Consider the following 18,781-nt stretch of genomic DNA (forward strand, 5'->3'; position numbering starts at 1 on the left):
ATAATATTGTTTAAGGATCATTTCGCTAGTGGAAGTGATGAAGTTGGAACATTTACTGTAATTTTTGTCATCCATAATTAGGAAGAAGTCAGTTTCATGCAGAAGTACGGTCCTGTTTTTTTTACCCCCTTTAATATTTGCCTTCCAGTCTTTGTCATACCGAACGAGAATGTCACTGTCACTCCAGCAAACCGTCCACTACTTGTTGCACACGTTTAAAAAAAACACTCCAAATACCTTAAAGTTTACAAGCAACGGATATGTTGCTAACGAAGAAATCATAAATGGCAGTTTGAAGTTGAAGTGCCCTCCATTATGACCTGCGTGTATTCATACGTGTAGCCATTCATTACACTATCAACTTAAGATGCAATTGACACTAGGAACCCTATCATACAATGCTGGAGGAGTTTATTACCTTAAGTCCCAAAACAATACATACAAAACGTATGACCAAATGAATTAGTGGGAATCGACATTGCAAGGAAAGTGTGCAACCTATAAAGACATTAAATGTATTCTTATCTCATTTCTTGGTCTCAGGCGAATAAAAAAGATTGTGCTAAGACTACAACTATCTCCACTCGCTATGCACATTCAGTCTTGATGCTCTGCTACAAAAGACCTAGGAGTTCGGAGAGTAGTATCCAAGTTTTGCTCATTGATTTTGTTAGAGCTGGTCACCAGCTAAGCTATCTATAGATGCCTTCATCCTTCATTGTACCTTGTTTTCTATATGATACCATTGCATAAAGTTGTGTGATCATTGTTATAGTAACTGTAAAGTTTGTGTCTTATTTTAAAAAGATGCTGTAGCCATCAACAACACCTCTCTTCTTCCTGAATTCCTTCCCCGAAATCTACTGTCAAGAGTTTTTAATCTGTTTCTGTCTTTATAGAAGTGCTAATTCATTAAGCTTCATGTAAGTGAAGTTCATTCATACATGTTCATTCTCAGGAGAACGTGTAAGGATATTCCATTCCTTCTCTAAGCCTAAATGTTATTTCATTCTTTAGATACATTACATTTTCTCTGTACATCAGGATATTGACAATTAGCATATTTTCAGTCTTTTCTATTCTGACCATTACCAATAAATATTTTATATCTACTTTGCACAATTACATATTGCCGATTATCATGTGTTCAAATAGGAAAGAAATTCTTAGTCATGATAATTTTATATTATCCTAAGTATCCTAGTGTGTGTGATATGCTGTTCTTCACCATGCTAGCTGTGTTGAACACACATGATAATTGACAATATGTATCTGTACAAAGTAGATACAAAATATTTATTACCATCCATGCACTGATACCAGTTTCTCTACATATTCTTCAGTAATATTTTTTTATTTATCCTAAGAATCCTAGTGGTTGTGATGTGGAGGTTTTCGCCATTCTAGCTGCGTTGATTCTGGATACATAGAATAATGAAGAGTTTCAAATTAGAAATTAATATCAAAATGTCAGAGTTGGCGAAAGTCATGCTAAATTCATAAATACTATTTCTCTTATCACAGAGAGAATACAAAATGTTACATAATGGATTCCTGTGGTTCATATTTCAGGGAAACAGTTAAACTGTAATGAAGAGAACTGAGTCAAGTTTTTCAAGTTTTGAAGAGTTGTATTTTTCAGGGTGTAGATGTTATCCTAAACCATTGTAAACGTTCCCTCAGAGTAGCGAAATGGAAAGGTAGAAGTTTGTGCTTTAAAATATTTGGTACTATGGCTTAGTTTAATATTCAGTAGATTGCATATTAATTTCTATTTTAGAAAAAATACAGTTTAAAACAATTGTTCTTAAACTCTTATTATTCCTAAAAATAAGACATTTTGAAACAATAAATATTAAACAATCTGGCATATGAAGAGTAAAGGAAAAACGAACATGTGTATCTCTATGGTGTAAAAGTGTGTGTGTATGTGTGTGTGTGTGTGTGTGTGTGTGTGTGTGTGCATGTGCGTGCGTGCGTCGTGTGTGTGTGTGTGTGTGTGTGTGTGTGTGTGTGTGTGTGTGTGTGTAAATGACAAATGAACACTGAATAACCCCCTGTAACCATTCTGGCCCTATGGAACAGTGTCTTTTAGTGTATCTGAAACTCACTAACACTCTAGGCATGCTGGACCGCAAGCTCTAAGGATCCACCTATCTCCTTTGCTGATATTACATATGTTATGATTTTATCTAGTTTTACATGGATGTTTATAATATGAACCCAGTTCTTAATGTTCCTGTGGCAAGTTTGCAACAATTGAGCTATGTTCAAAGCCACAAGTCTTTTTTAATAAAACATATTTTTTTCATTTTTTCATTTGTTTAGGAAATTGATGTCTTCCCATACAATATGTCTTCATTACAGTTTCCCCTTCTGGTCTCCCAGTTCATCCCAACCACTCCTGCTTTATGGACCTACTTCCTTTCTGTCTCTTCTTAGAAAAGAATAGGCACAATTTCTGTGCTACCATTGATCTAGCATATCTTGCAGGGAGGACCGGTTGTAGGCCAAAGGTTTCATGACTCTGTTAGTGTTTATATTTCCTCTTTAGTAGCCTACAGAGTACCCACCCACACCAAAGGTATGAGAACATAGGGGCAAAGACTCCATGTAGGCTTTAGCTAGACTTCTCCATGTTCAATAAGTTTATGGGTATTTCCTTGGCAATGGGACCACTGTCAGTTTGTGGAAAGCAACCCATTGTCTTAGAAATAGCCTGGGTTGTTTGAGACTTCTCTTGGACACTATTGGCCAACAACTCAATTGAATGCAATGAATTCCCATAATGGAGGCTCCATTTGGTGACCAGATAAGGCTAGATGGGACTTCATGTCCCCCATATTACAAGACTTCATTTTTGTCACCTTCATAAATTTTAGAAAGTTTCCCATTTGCTTCTATATTATCCCTCAAATTGTCCCTCATTTCCTGCAGTCTCTCTGATGTTCCCTCCTTCAAATTTATCACCTTTCTCTCCTCACTTCATTCTCTAATTTCTATCCTTACCTGTCTTCTTGTAAAGCCTATTCAATTTCTCCTCTTTTTCTCTTATATCAGGTTTAGTGTATTTTCTGTTTAGATGGTTGATGCAATTGGACTTCAGATTTGTGCATGGTGATAAGTATAGATCTATTTACATTCTTGTATATGCTGATATCCAGCTTAATGAGAACTATTTGTTGAAGATAACATCCTTTTTCTAGTATGTATTTCGGGCTTCTTTATCAAAAATCAGGTTCAAAGATGTGTGGACTTACATCTGGATCTTCACTTTAATTCCACTAATTAATATGTCTGTATGACAAAACAAGGGAGTTTTTATTACCAAAGTTTTGAAGTACAACTTGAAATTGGAAATGTAGGGACTTCCTCCATTAGTTTTCTTTAAATATATGAGATTATTTATTATATAAAGTCAGTAAATTTTTATTTAAGGAATATGATTCATTTACTGCCCATTTATGTAATCTGAAGATAGCCCTTTCTCAAAGGTCATCCAGTTGTGATTATCAGCCCTTTTTTAAAAAAATCTGTCCTTGGTTTAAAGACACAGTCATTGACAACTTCTAAGTTCATAACCAGATGATTTGTGGATTTTTCCAATTTACTTTAAGAACATTCTTCAATTAGCTTTATAAACCATTTTAAGGTAGGCTTCATTTGTGCCACCCAACATCTCTGAAGAGTCTTTTCATATCCATTCCTGGAGAACAGTACATATGACTCTAAGTCCAGTACTTCTTTTCATTTCTCGGGATTGTTTTACCTATCCTATTTTTGTTCTTGCTGTTGCTTTGTTTTATTTCCTTTTTCCATGTGAAATCGAGATTTTCATTTGGAGGTCTGTGATGAGTTGTTTTGGTTTTGGAGTTTGAATTGGGATTCCAATAAATCCAGAGATTGCTTTTGGTAGTATAACCATTTAGTTACATCAATCCTATCCATTCATGAGCATAGGAAATCTTTCCATTTTCTGATGTCTTCTTCAGTTTCCTTTTTCCAGTTCCTTTCTGTTTTTATCATACACATTGCTCACTTGCTTGGTTAGCATTAGCTCAAGATAATTTATATTAGTTTTGGCTATTCTGAAAAGAATTGTTTACAGGACTACTTTCTCAGTCTGTAATTTGCATATAGGAGGGTTACTGACTTTTGTGAGTTAATTTTGTACCCAGACTGTTCTGAGAGTATTTGTCATCTCTAAGTTTTCCCTGCTGGAATTTTTAGGAATATATATATATATATATATCACATTTATATATGCACATATATATTATACATATATATTATATAAAATCAACATATAATCAAATGCAAGTAAAGATTCTTTGACTTCTTCCTTTTGCATAACCTTGATCCCCTGATCCTTCAGTTGTCTTATTGCACTAGCTGCAAATTAAAGCACAATATTGAATAGGTATGAAGAGAATGAACAACCATGTCTTGTTCTTGATTTTAGCAGAATTAACTTAATTTTTCTCCATTTTCTTTGATATTGACTGCAGGCTTTCTGTAAACTGCCTTTAGTATTTTCAGTTATGTCCATCGCATGCCTAATCTTTCTAGGACTTTTATCTCAAAAGGGTGTTGGATTTTGCTAAAGTCATTTCTTTATCTAATTAGATGAACATGCTTTTTAAAAGTGTATTAGGAATGAGTATCTATTTTTATTTAATGTTCACGACCTTCTTTCTAATATTTGTTCTTTAGGCTCATTTACTTCTTCATATTTCAGAAAAAGAATAAAGGTTATTTAGATTAAAATGATCACTATGTAGCGTCTCTTTATCTTAGGTTATAGAGAATGATTCGTTGACATCGCTGAAACTAAATTATCCCCTATTTTATTGAAGAGGCATTGATCTCAATTTTATTGATTACATATTTTAGAGTTATTTTATTCTTCTTTATCAATGCTCATACCAATAACATTTTAAGCAATCAGCCAGAATGCAATCTGTAATTAAAATTATAGCCAACTACAGGTGCTGGTAATTGTTAATCAATTAGATACATTATGATTGCAGGTTTAATTGGAATGCTGATTAAAGTATTGATAGTTGTTCATGCTTTTCAAGATTAAATAAGAATATATCTTTCTCTTTTTAAGTAGGAAACAGTTACAGAGAACATACTCCCAACTAGATTCAGGAAATTTCCTGAACACGTAAGAAAATCTAGCAAATATTTTCACAAATAAAAAAGTTAATACCATGAATCAGAAGCAATCTGGGTGGCTATTGGATGAATATATAGATTTTAATAGGCTTGTTTTTATATTAGCAGTAACTTTCTATACAGTCCTCTGTGTCTGGTCTTGGTAAATTCTGGTACATTTGTATAGGAAAATGGCAGTCATTAAAAATTGATAGTACCTTCATTTTGCCATGATATTGTATTAGATATTACAAAACACTAATTGGTCAGCCTTCACACACATTAAATTTAGGACATATATTCACAGAAGCTAGGTAGTTGAAATATTTACATTATAGGCAGGATTTGATGTGTATTCTTTCTAACTAAACAAAATTTCTTTTGGGCCATTTGAAATTTCTGAGCAGGCTAAGACTTAGAATGACACATTTTTACCTGTCCACTAACAACAAATAGAAGTTGTACCTTTTTTTCTAGGAAGTGGATTACAGAAACAGAATAATCAAGAAGTAAATTCTGGGCAATACAATTTATAGTCTATGATGACTGTGTCATAAATTCTCAACATAAAATGAAGTTTTCTCTTCGAAATGAAACAGAAAATATGGTTATTTAAAGTGAATATGATTCTCATTGAGTGCTATTCCTTGAGCACAAAAACGACTTCAGATACCCATTGCATAACTTATGATTGTAAATAAAAGCAATGTTGGGCTGAAGAGATGGCTCAGTCATTAAAGGCTAGGCTCACAACCAAAAGTAAAAGCAATGTCTGTAGTGAATACCCCAAGACAGTGGGGAACTAACGCAGAGGAAGCTTTTATGGTTTGTTTGTTTTAAACCTAAATATCAGCAGTGTAAGTTAGACATGTTTGCACTGAGCCATAGCAGCAGTATTTGGGAGCCTAAGGAAGGAGCTTTGTGAATTCTAGGCCAGACTGCAGAACTCTACCTGGGAAACATCATAAAAGAATTACAAATAACTGTATGAAGTAGACAATGCAGTTCTAGTGTGCCCGTCTCTCCAGATTAAGCATACATTGGTGCTGTTACCTCTGTAAAAAAAAATTAAAGCAATCTGAGTGGACATTTAAGACTCATCTTCTAGCCTAAAAAGTCCAGTTCTAAACCAAAATGACATTAAGTACATTAAAGAGGATAATGAAACCCCCCTTCCAAAACCTTTAAGGAGACACCATCTTACGTAATAAATGAGAATGCCTTCCTATTTGTGTATTGATACTTGGGCCTGTGAACATCTAAGCAAACACCGATTTTGCCATTAATATAGACAGCTACTGTATCATTTTGTCTGATATGACCATATGCCTTTTAAAGATAGCATTGTATATGCCATTGCTTTTAATCCAGCTCTATTGACATCCATATATTTATGGTTTGAGTATAAAGAGTACATAGTAAATTATATCACAAGCCAGATGTTGGCTGGCATTACCTAAAGATGAAAATTGGAAAGAGCCATTCCATTTATTATATCCTCAGAAGGAATATTTATCAAAATGTCTCCTCCCTCCATATCTAACAGAAGAGCACTATCAGACATTGGTGGCTCGGGAGGCAGTCAGCTGTGAAGATGAATTATGTGAATCTGACCTATAATCTTACATGACATTTTAAACTCAAATATTTTCCCATATTTCTCAAGACAATTAAAAATATTTAGTCTCACTTCATTTTATGAGACATAAATAGCTATGTAAGTACTCTGTAATTACTGTACATTGTAACAAATGACCTCATAAATACATTGTAATGTCCCATGTAATTACATGGTTAAGTCTTGTCTTTGAGATGGCTGCTTCCCGGTGGAAAGCCTGCTAGTTTCTGAGATTAATTACTTAGCGACTAATTTGACAGTTTATTGAAGAAGATATGCTTCCATTAAATAGCCACTAGCACTTGTTTTTAAAGAGAAAATTGTTTCATAATGCACTCTTACTTTCTTCCTCAATATTGACCTCACTCTCTTGGTTCGCGATGAAATATTTGTCATAACACCCAAAAGCCAAAGGGGCATAATTCTATACAGAGGAAAACTAGATGTCAATTATATCTTCTATCATGTACTAGCCAGAAAGTGTGACAATAGTTTTCAAGTTTTTTGGCTTATTACTTTTAGAACATATTGGAGTATAATGTATAAAAAATACCATTATCTCTTCTTGGTCAAGCACTAGGCAACTGATGTTTGACTTAAAAACATGAATTGCAGTGTCATGCATATTTTAGTATATGCTTCTCTTATTTTAAACTCATCATGGTTATGCTTAATAAATGGGTATATATAATGATAATAATAATAATAATATAATAATAATAATCAGTGTTGAAGCTCTATTAAATCACATCTGATATTCAACCATCTGGTAAAATCAGCAGCCTATAGTGATATCATTCAACTGGCTCCTCGAACAATAACTTGGTTTCAGCATTACAAAACAACCAAATGGAACAAGAAATCAATGAGCATAATACCTTTGTCTTAAATTAAATATGTCTTGCATTCTTGTGCCTTTGATGTATATAGGTTTACATACAACTCCCTTGATGTGTTTCCCCTTTTCCTGCATTACTCCAATACGAAGGCTATTTTACTGCTTTTAGTGACTTTGTTTGGAAGAAATTAATAGTCTGAAAATCAGACTTAGTGATCACAAGAGTCACGAAGGTCCCTAAACATTCAGCATACTTCTAGGGAATGACTTTAGCACTATAGGGTAAAATCTATGGATGCTGACAAATTCTAGAATGATTACACATAAGATCACTATATCACTAGCTCTGGAGAGCAACAAAATTGCTTTATTGTAATGGAATTTTGTCAAAATGTGAATACCTCCCAAAATTATACTTCCCATTTTGGGGTTCAGAAGAAAGCAGACCTGGCTACTAGACTATGAATAGCAATAGCAAAATATAATGTGGAAAATGCTACTTTAAGTCCAGTATCTTAAAGCACAAAGGAGCTACGTTCATAGGAACCTGACTTACTTGTTTGTTCTCTCCCATGCTCTCTTTTTACCTTGTAGCATATTTTGTAATCCTAGTCATGTTCTTTGTCAGTTTACATGTGCTAGGATAATTGTATGTTGTTTTGGGAGACATTTTAGGTGGCAGAAAATTTTAATTGAATTTCTCCCAATAAATGGAGCTATAACTGTTCATATCTGAGAAGTGGCACTTGGAAATTGGTAATGCATTTCTGTATTACCAGTAAAACTATGGCAAAGTCAACCATCAAAGAAACATCCTTTCATGCATTTCAATGAATGGCTTTAAACTGACAAAACCGTGCTGGTTTTGAATATCTGTGACCTCTTCGCAGTCAGATTAAGATTTTATAAAAGTAATTCGGGATCTTATTCATTCCCTTATTTTTAGGTCTGCAAAATCCAAACATATGAAAGAATATGTCTCAGGGACCCAGTATTTGTAAGCTTGCTGATTTTACTGCACTTTTGTATGTGTCAAAAGTGATATATATATTCACTAATGCGGTCTATAAAGTTAAAACAGGAGCAAAATGTTGTATTTTGCAATACATAGCTTTTCTATGCTCTTAAAAAAACAGAAACAGAACAGGATACAAATAAGAACCTGTGGGCAAAATGTTCTCATTAGTACTTAACAAATCCCTAAATACTTCAAGGTAAAATAAGATGTCTCCTGTCCATCTATGTTACTATTCTCAATGCATCACTTCTGTCAGCACAATATTGATCTCTATTTAAATAACAGTTCAGAACAGAATGCTGAATAGAGCATAAATAAATAGTATTTTCCCTCCAAAAACATACAAATTAAGTAAGCCCCAACTTTATTTCTATATAACTTTGCCTAGCATCTGGACTTTACTTCTCATTGCCTTTAATTATTAAATAGATTTATAAGTTTATTCTGTAGAATAAATGAATAATCTGGAACCAGAATTCAATTAACCTGATCATTTTAGAGGCTCATGTGTAGACCTAAGAGCTTCATCTATAAATAATGGTACTGAAATGTAACTTTTAAAATTAAGTTTGTTTTGTGACAAGATCACATATGTGTACACTTCCTATGAATTGCTCTAGTTTTCCACATTTTCTTCACTACACCAGTCTACCTTCCACCCATCCTCTATACATCTCTTTCTCACATTCCATTTCTTCTGTTTTGTGACACACTGAGTATAACCAGGGCCATCTCTGTCACACGGGTTTGGAGTTCTTCACCGGAGCCTGCTGGGCTCTGCAGCACTGTGAAGGCAACGACTCATTTTTTCCTTAGAATCCATCAGTAACCAATGATTCATCAGGAATAGGTGGGCCCTCTTGGGACTAGACATATGCAGGTTCAAAATATGCATTAAAAGTTCTGTGAATTAGTGACAGCTGAGGCTATGTCATGTCCAGAGAGTAGCACTTCATCTTATGTACTTCCTGCTCCTTCTGCAATATTCTCTGAGATTCAGAGGGATATTATAAATATCTTGCATTGAGATGGACCAACACCATCATCTATTCTCAGCATCTTTGGCAGCCAGTGGTTTCAGAATTTACCTTAATTCATTGTATAGAGAGTATCTTTTGTTTATGAGTATAAGTACAGATACTAAGAAGGTGGGTTAATATTAAATCAACTTGGTTAAACAAAAAGTTCACATCTTTGACCTAAGTTCTATTCAGGAAGGGGTTGTTGGCTTGGTTTCCAATATGAGAATGGGTTCACTCCTTTTGAGTAGATGGAAAATCCAATCACAAGATGGACAGTCATCCCCTAATATTCCTGCATCGATTGATGGAGAACTAGTCATACTATTTCAGTCACTGAATAAGATCATGATAGGTATTTCTTTCATCTTCCACATTCTCTTAAGTACATCAATCTCATCTCTGTCTACCTTCGACGCATCCTCAATAAATCTCTTTCTCACATGTATCTATTTCTTCTGTTTTGTGATCCACTGAATTTAACTCACTGAGTCATTACAACTAAAATTTTATAATCACGTTTTAAATCATGAAAGAAACACTGCTTTGTTTTATAACAAAGTAGAAACTAAAATCAGATCTTTATTTGTATGGAATCATTCATTCACAAACTTTGCACACTGTATGTAGCAGTAATACACATCAGTCTTCAAGAACTTTAATTCAAATGTGCTTGCCAGCTTCCCTTCTTGCCAATAGTTGCTCACATGAGTTTACAAATATTAATTGTTGATATGCATGTTGACATGTTAGCATCATTTATTTGGAAGAGATTATATATATATTTAATATTAAAAATAAACCACTAAAATATCAAGCAAAATATATAGGCCATCAGACATATTATTGACATATTTATCAAATTCACATTAAGTAACACCTAATGTTTATAAGTTTATATAGATATTCCATTAAATTCATAGGATTAATGTAGTTTATTAGAAGGAAGAAGGGGTTTCCATTCTGTTAACAAAGTTATGCTCATAATTAAGTTTAAATATTACTAATTGGTAGATTTATTCTAGTTTGAAATAGAAATATTTACAAAATCTAAGGAAGATGTAATAAATGCTAAGATAAAATCTAAAATTTATTTAAATACTAAATGCTATTTTCATGCATCTCTATTTCATATGTGACCATTAGTACTTACTGCTAACTCCCAGGAATACAGTGAAAGGTTTTCTAGATTAAGAACAACCACTGGGGATGTCTATGAAGAATTGTCATAACTATTTTAGGTAGACCCATCTTAGCTGTTGCCGGGGCTGTTCCCTCAGAGGGAGACCTCGAGCTGTACAAAATGAGATTGTAAGCTGAACACTACATTTGCTTTTTCTTTCTTTACTGCCTCAGTCTATTGCTGCTGTGCCTTATCCAGCAATGGAGAACCATAACTTTGAGCTGAAATGAGTCCATTCCTTCTTAAGTTGCCATTAGCACAGCATCAGAAAAGAAAATGTGACAGTCTTCATTATGCTTTTATCATTGACACTATTTATTCTAATTGAAAAGTTATGAAATTGTCCTTAGCTGTTCTCTATATTTTGACTTAATAGATTTCTATAATAGTTTTCATCTACTGTCAAAAGACACTAGTTTACCACAGGTAAGAGAGACACTTGTCTATGAGTGTAATGATAAGTATTTAGGGTATGTAATATATTTGTATGATTAGAAATTATATCCCTCCCTAGCTGCAAGTATTTGGCTATTTCTACAGCACTAGCCATTGATTCCCTCACACAGAATGAGCTTTAAATCCAATTAGACAGATGTTACCCAAAGATATAACACCAAGATTAAGCCACTGGACCTATCTTGTTGGACTAGTCAGTCATGGATCACAGGTTTTACAACAGGATATGTAGGGTTGTGGATTGCTTCTCTCTCTTGGTAACTTACATAGCATCTTCAGGTATTGTGAGAGGTTGTCCTATGGGAGGAGGGTTCCAGTTCCGTTATTGCTCAATTCGCCCATGCTTTATATCTTGTGGGTTGTGTGAATAACACCTTAACAGTGTGTTGTCAATAATGATGTAATATTCTGAGCAGTAGTCAAGTAAAATGTGTGTGTATTTATTATTTACCGATGTTTTTAAAAATACTCTAAGTATAGTTCCTAACATCTCCCACTCTCTCTGCTTCAGCCTATCTCTCCCTTGTCACAATTCCCATTGTCCTTTTCAGCTCACGTATGTCCCAAAATCACCACTCTCTAGATGTTGCCACCATGGCACTTTCCAGTGTCTTTGTGTCCTGCATTATTTTAGGTTATGTCCTAACATCAATAGACTCAGAGGTAGAAGCCCCAAATTAGACAACACACAGTTTGTCCGCCTGATTCTGTGTGATCTCAGTCAATAAAATGTGTTCCACTACCATTTCCCTGAAATTTTTTTCCTGCAAAAAAACACATATTTTTATTTACAGCTAAATAGAATTCTATTGTATCTGCCTAATACACTTTTTTATTATGCATTCATCAGTTGAAAGACATCTGAATTGCTTGCATTCCCTAGGGATTGTGAGGACAGCAGCAATGGACACAGCTCCCCGGTGCCTGTGGAGTGGGGTGTAGAGTCCAGTATAGCTGACTAATATGGTAGACCTACATTTATCTTTTTGTAACCTTACACGCTTATCTCCAGAATGACAGCAGAAGTCTATAATATGCCCATGGCGAATGACAGCTCCTCTCCACACACACTCTTGTCAGGGTTGGTTGTCAGTCCTGTCCTTGATCGTGAACCATTTTGACTGGGCTAAGATGCGATCTCCACATAGAGTTAGTTTGCATTTCTCTGATTGCTACAGACTCTGGGCTGTTTATCTGACAATTTTTACCCCAGTGAATTATTATAATCTACTCAGTTGCTTATATCTGACACATATGCTTTTAAATTATTATTTTTCCTTTTACTACTGAAATATGGAAAAATAGTCAAATCCTTTTAAATGAGTTTCTAAAGACATTTATTGAGCAGCTTCATATTTTATATATTATTCTGGTTTTCCCCTTGCTCTATGCTTCCTCGCTACCCGCGCGTGATGTTTCCATTTGCTAAAATAAAAATAAAGATCGTCTTCCATGCGAGCAAGATGGTCAGAAAAATGTGTATGGAAGAAGAGTAGTTCCTAATGTGTTTCTTGCTGGTTCAACTCTCTTGGTTCTTCTGTCAATGTGAAGAAGAAAAAAATGCTAGATAATTTGTCAAAATCAAACAACAAAAAACAAAAAATACAAAAAACAAAAAACAAATACAAGAGCAAAAATCGCCCTAAAATTCATATTCTTACTACGATTTATCTTGTTTTTTTTTTTCTTTTCAAAACATTCCACTTTTAGAATCACTCTCTGACAAAGAAGGGCAGTTTGTGGGCAGTGCGACTCTCTAGCATGTGAGCTTTGTTAACTAGGAACACTCTCTGTGCAATATGCAAATCAAAGTCTGGATGAGGGAAGTACAAGGTGATCGTAACTAAGGATGCTTGTGGGTGGTAAAAGGGATGTGTGCACTTTCAAAGTGATTCCAGGCTGTCTTCCTCAGAAGTGCATGTCGTTGGGGGCCTCCTCATAGAAACAGGGGAGGGTGGATGGGATAGGGGGGTTTCTGGAGGGGAAACCAGGGAAGGGGATAACATTTGAAATGTAAATAAAATATCCAATAAAATAAAAAACAAAGCAAAAAAGAAGTATATATGAGCAAATGAAGACAGAGTTTATCTCTTTATCCAAGCCATTTCTTATGAGACACAAGAGACTATAAGTACAGGGAGGAAGTGGACAGTCTAGAGTGGATTTCAAATTAACCCTAGAACTCCTAGATCCATACATAATTCCAGCAAGATCATTCTGGGTTCTTTTCAAATGGCACTTCCCAGCCCTTTCTACAGAAAAGCTTGTCAGCTACTACCACAGTAAGATGGTTGTGTATTTTCTGAGAGATAATCTCAGGGCTCCAAATCGGCCAGTTCTCATCTAAACATCTGACTAGAGAGCGGAAGCATCAATTTACTGAGAGATGTGGATTTAAGAAGTTGTAAGTTTGAAAAAGGATAGAGTCGTATGAGAAAACTTGGGTTGGCAGACCTATCAGTTACTTTCCTTGTTTCCTTATGCACCGTTCCCATGCATATGGATGTAAAGGCAAGTAAGCCATTAACAAATGACACCCATTAAACAGAAAAATCCATGCCCCTGGTTTAGACAAGACCATCCCACGAAGTTTGGAATGCAGTCAAGGAGATCATTTCAATACAAATTAATAAACTTAACCCTTTAACACCATATTCACTCCCAACTCACTATGGAGTTGCCCATGTTCCAATTTTTTCCCAACTTTCATGAGTTGGAATTAACATGGACTGTCAGGTTTACTCATGGTTTGCATGGGGGGTAGGGATCCAAATCAGATTGTTAGGTTTGCAAGGAAAATATTTTTCCACTAAGACATTATCCACAGTCCTCTTTTTTTTAAAGTCATCTTAGTAGGAGATTTGGGAAACTATATTGCCAAAGAACAGACCAATTATTCTGTAAGTATAAAAAGAGAACAATGAACTCAGTGGTTAGAAAATCTTCCCGTGTTGCCACATAGTAACATCTGGGTAAACATTAGTTGATGTCTATAACTCAGCAGACTCCACAGGGTAGTCATTGTTAGAAGTGTGGGAAATGTTGAAAGCCAAAAATTTTAGGCAGCCATAAATGAATTCCAGGGTTTTTAATTTAGGGTTTTTTTTTTTTTTTTTTTTTTTTTGCTAGTTTCTAAAACACTTTTAGCAAAGACTATATTCATATATATATATATATATATATATATGTGTGTGTGTGTGTGTGTGTGTGTGTGTGTATGTGTGTGTGTGTGTGTGTGTGTGTGTGTTGGGGGCAGGCAATTGGTGACAAGAAGATGGCTGGGAAAACACTGTGCCATTATATTAGTTTGCAGGCTGATCCAAGTTCGTGTCTCTACCATTATCTGAGACGTTCTTAGTGCTTCAGAAAAGCATGTCTTCTGCATTTTACTGTCCAATAAATACCAGGTCCTCTGGCTATCAGATATTCCATGACCTGAAGTTGCTTTATGATGTTATGATATTTTGATCTTATTATTACTTCCCTATCTTAGACATTATTATTATTTCCCGTCTTCAAATGTCTTTTCTACCCTCTCCATAAAGTCCTGCTCAAATTTGAATGATGAACTTTGAGTAATGTGTTCTTGACCATTAAAACATAGTCAATCTTTGCATCTTGTACCTCTAAGAAAATCCTCTTTAGTTCTTGGCATTCTGCCTTTTGTAGTTAATATCTCTTTCTTCTGTTAGACCTGGTAGACCATAATTTGAGTTTTCCCTTAATCCGATGTATATATTGTGAAGGAGTAATAAGTAAACGAATAAGATTCTTAATGTTGTGAGCTTCCTTTGTGAGGCAATATTAAATTGTAATGAAACACCAGTATTGGAATCACAGTATTTCAGCTTCAAGATTGTCCCATCAACTATAGGATATATGATTTTAAATTATTTCACAACATTACATTGTAGTTTACATGACAGAAAAAAGACAAAATAATAAATTGCAACTCACGAAATTATCAGGACTACTATAAATTCATTCCTCTTGTAGAATATATATGATTATCATGTCTATCATAGATTAAATATGATATTAATAAATACCAAAAATACTAGGGTCTACCTGTCATACTAGTATAATTGTGGAGGCAATAACCTCAGTAATTCCATGTTCTCCTAAAGATAATTTAACATGTTATATAAGATAATCAAGTGATACAAGGAATAGTTTATAATATATGATTATATTTAAAATTTGTGTGAATGTTTTACATATTTCAACTATAAATTATATACTTGCAAAGCTGTTGTTGATCCTTGCAATTTATACAGTCTGTAAAATGAATAATCACTAAAGTACCACAATTTTAAAACTAAGGGTCCTTCTGTGGTCTTGGGTAGGAGAGTGAAAATTTTGTAGGCCTTTATCCTGCCTTCTCCTTTCAAATTTCACATTGGAAAGGAATGTAATTTTTTTAATTGGCCTTTTATTTTCATTATCTGTTTTTATTAGTAACTTTATAGGTTTTACTGTCTCTTAAATGTAGTGCTGGCATCTGGTTGTTCAATGTCACTAAATACAGGACAACAGTGATGTGCCTTGTGCAGAATAGGAATTAAGCAAGCTGGGTTGGGTATTAAAAATCAATTTTAACCAGTAATATTAAATAAATGATTTTAAAAGAAAGCCACAGGAAGACCATCTTATGGACAAATATGACGTGCATTTTGTAACAATAGCCTGGAAGAAATCCAAATTACTATTTTCTGTAGGAGCAATGCTTCAGTGTTTAGAATTGGGATTTCATGAGGTTTTAATAGAAAGTAAATGTGGTTAATATTGAAAATCTACTGTTCACCACATTTTATTATTGTTAGGATACTTAGTAAAGAACTTTATCTTCCATGACTCTATCTCCTCGTATAAAATATTCAATTATTTTAGAGCAGCAGCTGTTTAGTGAGATGATGGTCATGGATGAAGCTTTCCTTAGTAGCGATGTCCTGCATTAGCCATTGTGTCCCAACACCGAAGGAGGTGAAAACCCTGCCTTGTGATCCAGACTCAAGAGTCTATCCCTTGACGTATGCTCTGGCTTCTTTCTAAGAGCTGATCATTTATTCTACTACCTTCAAAGAACATTTTTCAATGATTACTTTTAAAAATGAATATAAATTTTGTCAAAATACCCCATGTTTATTATCTTTGAAAGGTTAAATATCACCAATGATCATATGGCAAAGTTCAATAAGCCATGGAAAGATCCAATTTTTGCTTTCGTTCATGTAACAAACATGAAATTGGAGTTGAGGAAATCTTCAGCAGCAGCAAAAGTTCGAGTCTACTCATTTGTAATCACGCCTGAAAGATCACTGCCTCTGCAATTGTTCCATGTTTTATTATTATAACCTAAGTTTTTCCTATTCTTGGATTTCATCAAAATGCAATTATTCAGTATGTACCCTTTTTTAATATGGTGACTTAACCAATCAAACCATATCAAATTAGTATTTTCTTTTTGGAGACACACAAACTTTATAAAAGTATAAGCACATGGTAGTTATAAGAACCATGCTACTCTAAGATGAGCCAGGCAGGAGGTTAAAGTTTGCAGGCTCCCTTCACACACAGGAGAATCGAGTAGGGCCCTTAGGCAGTTTCATAGGATGAGGAAGTAGGTGGTGTCTTTAGGAGAGCCCAGTAGGCTGAGAGAGCAGACATTGGCTGGGCAGGCTGCCTGGACACTAGCTCTAGTGTCCTATTTCCTATAGTCCATCTGCTATAGGATTTGTTCAGGCCATGAGATACAGAGCAAAACCAGAGAAAGCTGATTCCTGTAGTATTCAGAGGGCAAAGAGAGAGAGAGGTGGAGGTAGAAAAAGCACTCAGCATGAAAGACATGTAAGACATGTAAGACATGAAGCTTTCTTCCCTGAACCCTTACACTGAATCCCTCCCCTCTCATCTTCCATAAAGATGACAACTGTTATATTTTGAGAGTTTTAACTGCCTGTTTACTTTTCTTTTTTAAAATCCTTGGTTAACTTGAAGCCATCCACACTCATAATCTGTTCCTAAAACCACGATAATTACTTTTAACTTTCCATTCTTTACCTTCCTTAATCCTCTGGGTTTTTAATTTCACTGATGACAATTTTAAGGAATCTCCTGCCCTGTTTGATTCTTTATGTTCTCTACTGTTGATTTTTTCCAATTTTATACCCAGCTGCGTCTCACGAAGACGCAATAGAACTACTATATTAATGTGATCATTTTACATTTGCTCTGTGAAATACTTTGGGATCTCTTTTAAGCTCTTTTGCCTCATACTTTGCTGCTTTTCCATTCTCTCAGTTTACCATGTTAGAGGTTATGGGCTAGATAGTAGTGTCTTAACCTTTCTCTACAACTCACCACAGTCTTTTTCCCTTCTTAATTTTGAAATATATATTTTCATTTCTGTCCCACTGTATCTACAGATCTTTTTCAATTTTACTCCCATACTTTTCAGGCTTATTTACTCTCAGACTACATGTGTTTTCATTATTCTCAGCGTCGAGCATTTTTTCCTAGACTTTTGACGTACAATTATTATATTTTCAGGGCTCTTTTGTGTATTATTATTGTTTCTCTCTGGGAACTTTATTGTGTGCTTCTTCTTTTATTTTGTCTCAATGCATGTCAAAGACTCTGACGATATCTGGTCATATGAAATTACCGGTATTATTCTACAACTCTCACTTGCAAAGGGCACACGCTGGATCCTGGTGGGACTTGTTAAGTTATGGATTCACTGTTGGGGACTCAGGCTGGGTTCTTTTTGTCTAGTTCAAAGTTCTTAATTTTCTGTCATGAAGGGTTATTTGATATTGCCCCCTGGCTAACTTAAGTTCCCCTGTGTACTGGATGAGAGAAGAAAATGTGGATGCCTCACATCTTTGACCTGATAACCCCTTCCTACATGCCTGCTCACTGGCGTGCCTCTAATCTGAATCTCTGGCCTTTGTGTTCAACAACTCTGAGCACTGAACTCACCCTACTCCAAGCAGTGAGGGTTAGTGGACTAGCTTGCTAAATGTAAGAAGCTACAGCTTAAATCCTATCTCAACTTTCCAAGTCAGCTCTCTTTCCAGAAGCATGCCTTAGTACCATGCTCAAGTTGGATAGGAAACAAAATGGTCCCGGAATTGGACGATTTTTAAATGGAAATTAGCTTGGTTTTTATTAATATATTTTGTTTTAGTTCATAGGTCTAGCTTTCTCCTTTGTCTTAAATACACCAACCTGTTAGTGTCACTCATCTGAAACCCCCTAGCTATGGTATCTAATATTTCAGTGGATTTTACTATTTAGAATCATTTATTATCATTTTAATGATGGATGCAAGGGAGACATGATATTGCACATAATCAGTCACATAATTTGTATGCATCAGTATTAAATAAAATGGATATGTTGCTGTCAGACTGCAGGGAAGGATTTCACTTGGAGGCCATGCCTTCTCATAATCATTTCTCTGTTTTATTCATACCTGGGTTTGGGT

The 18,781-nt window shown here is 34.9% G+C and overlaps 1 protein-coding gene across 1 annotated transcript in view; it reads left to right on the forward strand.

The window, feature by feature from the left end:
- The window catches only part of Dcc (DCC netrin 1 receptor), a 1,074,495-nt gene that overhangs the window by 871,279 nt on the left and 184,435 nt on the right, over positions 1-18,781 (forward strand). The gene's annotated exons all lie outside the window — the stretch shown is intronic.

The sequence above is a fragment of the Rattus rattus genome, chromosome 15, assembly GCF_011064425.1.
Source record: "Rattus rattus isolate New Zealand chromosome 15, Rrattus_CSIRO_v1, whole genome shotgun sequence".
In the NCBI taxonomy this organism is placed as follows: domain Eukaryota; kingdom Metazoa; phylum Chordata; class Mammalia; order Rodentia; family Muridae; genus Rattus; species Rattus rattus.